The sequence below is a fragment of the Lactuca sativa genome, chromosome 4 (assembly GCF_002870075.4).
Source record: "Lactuca sativa cultivar Salinas chromosome 4, Lsat_Salinas_v11, whole genome shotgun sequence".
NCBI classification, from domain to species: Eukaryota; Viridiplantae; Streptophyta; class Magnoliopsida; order Asterales; family Asteraceae; genus Lactuca; species Lactuca sativa.
Genome location: NC_056626.2, coordinates 305,367,548 through 305,377,425, shown reverse-complemented (window position 1 = coordinate 305,377,425; position 9,878 = coordinate 305,367,548). Strand labels below are relative to the sequence as shown.

Here is a 9,878-nt window from a genome sequence, read left to right as displayed (position 1 = left end):
CCTATTTCAGGAGTACTCATGAACGTTGCAGCAAACCTTTGCTATGTCTAAGCACTTAGACAATCTACAAACTAATTCATGACAGTATTGCCTCAGTAGTTACTCCAAAAGTATGATAGATTGTGGATAATTTGAATAATCCAATTATTCTGGAAGTAAAACATGCAAAAGTGAAACAATAGCAAACAATTGACACAAGATAGTAAACTTTACTCACAAATAAATCTCCATTACTTAATCATCAAATGTCAATTACATTTATCTGTTACAAGTTTCTAAAATATCTATCTAATTACTAAAACTAATATCGTCCTTCAGACCAATGCTTCTCGCATGCTGAACGTGCTTAATCCTACTCAGACACTTTGTGAGGGGATATGCAGGATTCTCTTCTGACGATACTCTCTTGACTATGAGGAGTCCTTCTTCTACTCGATGTCTGATGAAGCGGTATTTTCTTTCAATATGTCTAGATCTACCATGATCCATTGGTGCCTTGGTTAAGGAAACCGCTCGTTCATTATCACAGAAAATATCCATGGGCTCCTTTATGGATGGTACAACTCCAAGGTCTCCAATGAAGTTCTTCAACCATACAGCCTCCTTCGACGCTTTGCTCGTAGCTATGTACTCTGATTCGCACGTTGAATCAGCCACGGTCTCCTGCTTGGAACTTTTCCAAGTCGCTACTCCTCCATTTAGTGTAAACACACATCCCGACTGAGAGTGGAAGTTATCTCTATCGGTATGAAAGTTGGCGTCAATGTACCCTGTCACTCTCAAGTTATCACTCCCACCAAGTATAAGGACCCAGTCCTTATTCCTTTGCATGTACTTAAAAATGTTCTTAACCGCTGTTCAGTGAGCTCTACCAGAGTTCCCTTGATATCGGTGAACCATGCTCAACGCAAAAGCCACATCTAGGTGAGTACATGTCATAGCGTACATGATCGAGCCAATGGCGAAAGCAATGGCACTTGACTCATTTCTGCTATCTCAGCATCGGTACTCGGACTTTGAGTCTTATTTGGCTTGGTACTGCTCTGTATTGGTAACTCCCATTTCTTCGAATTCTCCATGCTAAAACGTTTCAGCACCTTGTCCATGTAAGTACTCTGACTAAGTCCTATTAGTCTTTTACTCCTATTTCTCAAGATCCTTATCCCCAGAATATAAGCAGCCTCTCCTAGATCCGTCATAGCAAAACTCTTTCCAAGCCAGGACTTAACCTCTTGCAAAGTTTGAATTTCGTTTCCTATGAGTAGAATGTCATCGACATACAATAATAGAAAGCTAACTATACTCCCACCAGCTTTGACATATACACAAGACTCATCCTCACTTTTAGAGAAACCAAACTCTTTGACTTTCTCATTGAAGCAAAGATTCCAAATGCAAGATGCTTGCTTTAATCCATAAATGGATTTCTCAAGCTTGCACACTGTATTGGGGTATTTAGCATCCATAAAACCTTCTGGCTAACACATGTAAACATCTTCAACAAGCTTTCCATTAAGGAAAGTAGTTTTCACATCCATCTGCCAGATTTCATAATCATGAAATGCAGCGATGGCTAACATAACCCTAATAGACTTGATCTTAGCCACTGGTGAGAAGGTCTCATCATAGTTAACCCCTGGGGTTTGAGTAAAGCCCTTTGCAACCAGACGTGCTTTGAATGTATGAACTTTCCCATCCATGTAGGTTTTCTTCTTGAAGATCCACTTGCACCCGACTGTCTTACGACCCGGTACATTGTCAACCAAGTTCCAAACTTGATTATCATACATGGACTGAATCTTTCTGTCCATTGCCTCTTTCCACTTTGCAGAATACAGACCCGCCATGGCGTCCTTGCAGTTGTTAGGTTCATCTAAAATTATCAGTGTACTATCACTGATAAATGTATCACCTTCATCGGTTATATGGAAACCATACAACACAGGTGGAACACTAACTCTACTAGAACGTCTTAGAGGTAAGGACTCGCCAATTGGTTCAACAGGAATCTCTTCCTCAGTTTGAGTGCTAGTGTTAGAGGTTCCTCCACCGCTTGATTCTTGAAGCTCTTCAAGATCAAATTGCCTCCCATTGTCCTCTTGGCATATGAGTTCTATTTTGTGGAAAACCCCTCTCCTTGCTACAAAGACCACGTTGTCACTAGGTCTATAGAAAAGATATCCAAAATATTTATGTGGGTAGTCGATGAAAATACACCGCTTACTACGAGGTTCAAGCTTGTCGTGAGTCTCTCGTCTTACGAAAGCCTCGAAACCCCAAACTTTGATATATGCCAATGAGGGAACCTTCTTTGTCTACATTTTGTGAGGTGTTTTGGCAACCTTCTTAGTTGGGACTAGTTTAAGGATATGGGCGGCAGTCTCTAAGGCATGCCCCCAGAATGAGATTGGTAGCGAAGCTCGACTCATCATGGAACGAACAATGTCCAACAAGGTTCGATTGTGCCTCTCAGCCACACCATTAAGCTGTCGTGTCCTAGGTAACGTTAATTGTGAAACAATTCCACATTCCTTAAGATAGTCATGGAACTCGATACTAAGATACTCACTACCCCTATCGGATCTGAGCATCTTGATCTTCCTGCCCAATTGATTCTCCACTTGTTATTTAAACTCTTTGAACTTTTCAAAAGTTTCTGACTTACACTACTAGAAAAATATCATTTTATGACGCGCAATCCACAACACTCAGTGATTTATGTTACGCAAAAGGGAGTGACCTTAAAATGGTGTCCTCTCTTCAAAAATTTTAAGCATTTAGGTCACGCATTATTGCGTGCCCTTAGATTAGTGTTTTAAAGAAAAAAAATCAAAAACACGGAGGGCGCTTTACATTAAACATGCGTCCTCTATAACCGTCGCCTTTTAATTTTAATGAGACGCACTCTTGTTTCAAAAATCGAGGTATCTACTAAAATATCTAGGGATTTTCAACAAAGATCAAAACACTCACTACTGATCATCACTCAATACACTCTCTACAATCGATCGTTGACTCGCCTTGCAGACAACGTCCCCTTCAACGACGTTAGGTTCCTTCTCTTCCGGCTGACTTTGCATTGCTGACGAGCTTGGGCTCTCCTGCCATTATTGGAGACTATTTAATCTTACGTGCCCTAGGTCCGATTAAGGTATTGGAGAAGTCACTTGAGCTTGGTGTTCCTGCTGAAACTTCCCCTGTTGGCCAGAGAACTAACTTTCATCTCTATTTGCTAGAACCAAGTGACAAAAGAGCAAGAGAAGAATGAGGGGAAGAAGCGCATGGTATCCATGCAATCGATGATAAATAGAACACATTCAAGGGTTTCTCACCTTCTGAAGCTTCTCAAGTTGAGCACAACGTAACATTTCAAGAAAACCGATACTCTTATTTGGGTTTTCTCCTCATGTATATGCTTGCACATAGTTGGGTTTTCTCCTCCAATTGTCGATTATAGTTGCTCTTTTCATGGTTTCGTCTTGTGTAAACTTCCATTTTGCAAGAAAAATAAAAAATAAAACTAACTTTAGTGTTTCTCCACCAAAAATAGCTGCTAAAAACAAGCCATCAGGTTTCAATGCCAACCTACTATGTCACAACTAATTCAAGGAACATAAAAAAAAAATATGGCATAATTTTTTTAGCATGCTTTTATCTATAAAGAAAATATTTTTTTATAAACCATGAACATTTTTTTATAGTAACAATACAATACACAAAAAAGGCCTATTGAGATTCACATGGGGTTTATAAGGGCTCACTCCATCTGAAAGAAGCTTTCCATTTGAATCCATTTGACTAACTATAAATTTATTACAGTCAGTTGGTTATGTCAGTTTCTTTTAAGATGTCTAAGGTATGCTTCCATAAAAAGATAAAGACATCAAAAGACACATTGCATTTGTGCATATATGATTGAAATTGTTTAAGTAAATTTATTTGCTTTCTACTAAACTTCATAGCAAGAATGATATTAGCTAATTTATAGCCAATGTTAGTTGATTTTCAGCCATTATTCAACATAGAGTCATAGACTAAGCCAACTAACCTAGCCATAAGCGAAAATCGTTATGGATAAAATAACAAGAAGCTTCATGAGTATTAGATGATGTACACATAGAAAAACAGAAAAGATGCAAGGATCAAAACAAGAAAGTGTGGTATGAAGTAAAGTGGCAAATTGTAAAGAAACAGAACCACACTATAAGGGTTATTGACATATCAAAAGAGAGAGAAGAAATGAACTAGAGACAGGTGGCAACTTTGAGAGCAATTTAAACCTTTAAGTTTTAAAAAACTAATGAAAAAACTTAACTGTAGTTACCTGTCCCAAAAAGCCAGTAGTACCACTTTCCACCAAGTTGTTTCCCCCTGTTAACTTATGTATGGCTGAATGGGTAATACTGTCTATTTGGATAAACTTCTGTATAAATAAGGTCTATTTCTTATCTAGACTTAATAAACAATCTGAATGAGTTTCTAACTCTTGAAGCTGCAAAACAGAAAGAAAAACATGTCATAATATGATTTTAGGAAAGACATAAGGAGTTGGAAAATGCCATACCTTCTTTAACCTCTGCTTCTTATCTTCTTTTAAAGCCATAACCGTTTTAGCAAGCCTAGTTAGGGTGTCATTGCTTATTATAATAGGGACTCCACTTGACAAATGATTTAGTATCATTACTTATCACTAAATCAACATATATTTAACACCACAAATAACAATCCAAGTAAGTAAAAGTTGTAAAACTAAAACATATGATATATATATATATATATATATATATATATTGACTTTTCTTTACCAATTCTACCCTTCCCATCAGTATCCCTTGGGACATACTGTTTTAATAACATTAATACCCACTAAAACATGTTAAAATTTTTAATCTTTAATATGTAAAAAGATTCAGATACCATGATGATGATGCACCACTAGCATTACTTTGAAAACAAAAGTTTAACTCAAATTAAATGTTAATTTAGATCTTATTATTAATATTATAATTATTATTTCAAGATTTAAAACTAACCAGCTCGTTCGGCTTCGTTTCTTTCGAATTGTATTTCTGCACTAGGAAGATTCTACGAATACCAGTAGTTTCAGGTTTAGAGCTCACGGAGCCAGCTAGATCTATGAGGTTCCGCAAAACGAGTCAAAATGACGATAATACCCCTGGAAATATGTCTAAAATGAGGTTTAGGGGCATACCAGTTGCGACAAGTTGACAGCCTCACCTGTAAATATGTCTAAAATATGTCTAAAATGAGGTTCAGGGGCATAACAGTCAAAATGACGATAATACCCTTTTTTGGAAGATATGCAAGCTGCTCATTTATTTGATCATTCAAGGTCCTAGCACAACTCTTGAAAACAAAAAAAACATATTTATAATGAGTTGAATATTTACAAAAAACAGTCAAAATAACGATAATACCCTTTCTTTTCGTTTAGTGATTTTAAAATAAGAGTCTAGTGTCCTTCTCATAGTGTCTTTGAGATGAGTTGAATATCTTCATGTATTTTTATAAATATTTTTTTATCAACAATGTTATAAAAATAGGATATTTTTCATTGTCATTTGGTGATTTATTTTGTTTAAAATAAATGGTGAAAAAAAACATTTCCAAACACACCCAACAAGGGGTGTTTGACACTCATGCTAACTATCACTTTAATAATAATAAAAATAAAATAATAATAATAATAATAATAATAATAATAATAATAATAATAATAAGAGTAATAACAATAAATTTTATATCATGGATAAAAAGGGGGGAGAGAGAGATACTTACTACTTTTGTAACAACCTTTGATTTTTAACTTAACAATCTCTTCTGTAAATACAAGTCTTACTTACCTATCTAGCTTTATTTATCTTTAATCAAGGAAAAAAATTAGCCATTTAGATTTTAAGCAATCAAAGGGGTATATGAATATCAATAAAGACAAAATTCACTAAGAACACAAGCAAAACACAAAACACAAATATAACATTAACCAACAGTTTGTAATTTGTTCGTTCCCATCTTGCCTTAAGAAAAAGGTTCAACTAACCACAACATAGGCAATATGAAAAACACAAGAGACAATCCAACATCTTAACAACCTTAAAAAAACATATAACAACCCACGTCCATGTCTTTGGTTTCCAACAACCAAATCAGTTGTACACCATGTACTTGGGTGTGGCACTAAACTTCTGATACCCCTTAATCACTTTATTTACCGCATCAAGAAAATCCTTCTTAGTCTCTGTCTTCCTTCTCGATCTAATTTCATACATTCCAGCCTAAGTACACACACTCCTTATATCAGGACCTAAATCACAAAACCAATCCCTCAACTTTAATTAATTAACTCAAATCACCCCCAAAAGTAAAAAACAAAACATACCCGTAGAATTCGGGCAAAGTCGAGCCAAAAGCTCAAACCGAATATCCCTTTCACAGTTCATAGTCTGTGTACCTACTTTCCATATCCGGAAGCCCAAACTCCACTTTCCTATCTAGTCTCCCAGGTCGTAAAAGTGTTGGATCCAATGTATCATGTCTGAAAGTATTCAACCAAATATGAGGAAAAACAAATGTACAGAGTGTAAACTGTAAATATCGACGATATACCTATTTGTAGCCATGAGAACTTTGATGTTACCACGAGCATCAAATCCATCGAGCTGATTCAAAATTTCAAGCATGGTTCTTTGAACCTCATTGTCCCCACCTGTCCCATCATCAAATCTAGCACCACCAATTGCATCCACTTAATCAAAGAAAACAATGCAAGCCTTTTTAGATCTTGCTATCTATCAAATCACAACATTTAATTAAAAAAGGGTGTGTTTGGTAACAAATTTGAAAAGTATAAGGACCATAAATGTAAACCTGAAATAATTCGCGAACCATGCGAGCACCTTCACCAACATACTTTTGAACAAGTTCACTTCCAATCACACGAATAAAACACGTATTAGTTCTATTAGCAACTGCTCTTGCCAAATGTGTTTTTCCAGTTCCAGGTGGGCCATAGTAGAGGACACCTTTTGGAGGGTCAATTCCAAGTTTTACAAATTTCTCGGGGTGAAGCATGGGTAGTTCAACAACCTACAAATCATAAATTATTAAAGTAAAGATTTTTGGTTTGTATTTAACATTTATAATGGGAATGTATACTATAAACAGTTATAAACATAACACACGTCTCTCATTTTCTCAATTTCTTCTTTGCTTCCACCTACATCATTGTATGTGACATTTGGCTTTTCTTCCACTGTCATCATTGTTACACTGGGGTCAATCTTGGGAGGTAAGGGAATCTGAATCTGGTTTTTGTTTCTGTCAACATTGTAAGAGAAAATAGAGATCAAAATCAAATTTTGAAAAAAAAATCAAGAAATTAATATGTAAACAGATGTTACAATAAGAAATCTGGTACTCACAAGTCTCAATGAGTTGGCATCCCTTTTCACTATCTTGATGGGGTTAGCAGTAGAAGTAGAAGTCTTTCCATTGGTAGTCAATGGAGTGCTCTGTTTTTTAATTTTCCCTTACTAACATCTGTTAATATATCTTTCTGTAAAAGACTAAACTACCCCTAATAACATGCTAAAAAATTTTAATAGTATAAACAAAAAACTAAACTACCCCTAATAACATGCTGAAAAAGTAATATGAACAACATGCAATCATGAACTACAATAAAAAGAAAATAGTGATTTATACTAATAACATGCTGAAAAAGTAATTTACTAAATAAATAAATAAATAAAAATACTTGGATGTTGAAAAAGTACAGTTTTTTTTTGTAAAGGATTGGCCCCTGAACATGTATTTGCCATCTGATTGCTCTTGAATAGTTTTTTTTGTCAAGATTAGCCCCTGTATAGTTTTTTTGTCCCTATAAAGTTTCGGCTCCTGTATAGTTTTTTTTCACTGTATAGTTTTGGCCACTGTACAGTTTTGTTTTTGCATAGTCTTTGTCCCTAAACATACGTAATCATTGTTTTTTTAAATGGTAAATAATTATGTAGGTTGGAAACAAATTTTTAATGGATAAATCATGGATTCCCTCTAGTAGATCATCAAATGCATATGATGAAGGTGTGAATGCTTTTCTAGAGTTTGCAAAAAGTTATAATCCAAAGTTAGATGTTATTCCATGCCCTTGTGTAAATTGCATCAATTTGTGTCACCACTCAATTGACAATGTCCGTTATCGTTTGTTTACCCACGACTTCGATGAGAATTATAGGATTTGGTCTTTCCATGGAGAAAAACAACCCAAGAGTGATTCTAGATGCCTAACAATTCCATTCCTCTCAAAGGATATGCTACATGATGCCTTAAAATATGTAGACGAAGAACCTGATTCGTTGAAATCACTTCTTGAAGGATGTGATAAGCCACTTTATGTAGGGTCAAAGTATAATGCACTTAGTGGATTATTGAAATTCCAACATTTGAAGGGTCAGTTTGGATGGTCTGATGCTAGTTTTGATGCTTTGTTGTCTATCCTAAAAGATATCTTACCATCAAACAATACCATCCCTAGCTCGATATATAAGTACGAGAAGTTGCTAAAAGGAGTAGGTCTACATTATGAGAAGATTCATGCATGTGAAAATGATTGTGTTCTATTCTAGAAAGAACATAAAGATGTTTCTCAATGTCCAACTTGTTGCACTTCTCGTTAGAAGAAGAATACCAAAAACGTACCTTCAAAAGTTTTGTGGTATTTTCAAATCCCTAGATTTAGAAGAATGTTTTCAATATCACAAATTGCACATGACTTAACTTAGCATGCACAAGGTCAGGTCAATAATCAGAAGCTTATTGATCCTCGCGATACCCCTTCTTGGAAGCTTGTTGATAACACGTGGAAAGAATTCGGACAAGAAAAACAAAATCTTAGATTAGCCTTGTTTGTTGATGGTATTAATCCTCACAAGTCATTAAGTTCCAAGCATAGTTTTTGGGCGGTTATCCTAATAACATATAATCTACCCCCTTATTTTTGTATGTCAAGAAAATTCATGATGTTGAATCTGTTGATATTCGGGCCAAACCAACCTAGTAACAATATTGATGTCTACATGGCACCATTGATAAAAGATCTAAAGCTATTGTGGGAAACTTGCATTAAGACTTTTGATTCTTATAAGAAAGAATACTTCAATATAAGAGCAATATTACTTTGGACTATAACTGACTTTCCCGCATATGGTAATCTTTCGAGGTGTGTTACCAAAGTTTATTATGCTTGTCCAATATGCTCAAAGAACACATGTTCACAATGGTTTCCAAAGTCCAAAAAAGTATGCTTCCTTGAGTAAAGAATATTCCTACCACTTGAACATCCTTTTCGTAAAAGAAAAAAAAAACATTTCAACAATCAACAGGCGCCTGATTTTATGCCACAACCATCATCAGGTGAAGATATTTATGACTATCTGGCGGGATCTGAGACTACATGGGGTAAGAAGATAAATTCAAAGTAGGTAGGATCAAAGAATATAAAGTTAAAGACGATAAAGTCAAAGAAGGGAGCGTCAAAGAAGGAAACGCCAAAGAAGGAAAAGTCACAAAAGAAAAAAGAAAGTATCGACGAGAGATCTAAATTTTGACATAAAAAGTCGATTTTTTTTAACTTGAATATTGGAAGAAGTTTCATGTTTGCCATCTGTTAGATCTCATGCACAAAGAAAAAAATGTGACGTAGCGTCTTTATGGGACAGCGTTGAATTTGCCTCACAAGATGAAGGATGGATTAAAAGCATGACAGGATCTTGAAGCGTTCGGCATTAAGACTGAATTACGACCTCAACCAAAAGGGGATCGACATTAGCTTCCGCCTGCCAAGTACACATTGAATTCCA

At 35.5% G+C, this 9,878-nt stretch overlaps 1 pseudogene; it reads right to left on the bottom strand.

Moving 5' to 3' along the window:
- Window positions 1-6,167: 6,167 nt before the first annotated feature.
- LOC111910707 (26S proteasome regulatory subunit 7-like) lies at window positions 6,168-7,352 on the bottom strand (annotated as a pseudogene).
- Between the last annotated feature and the right edge of the window lie 2,526 nt (window positions 7,353-9,878).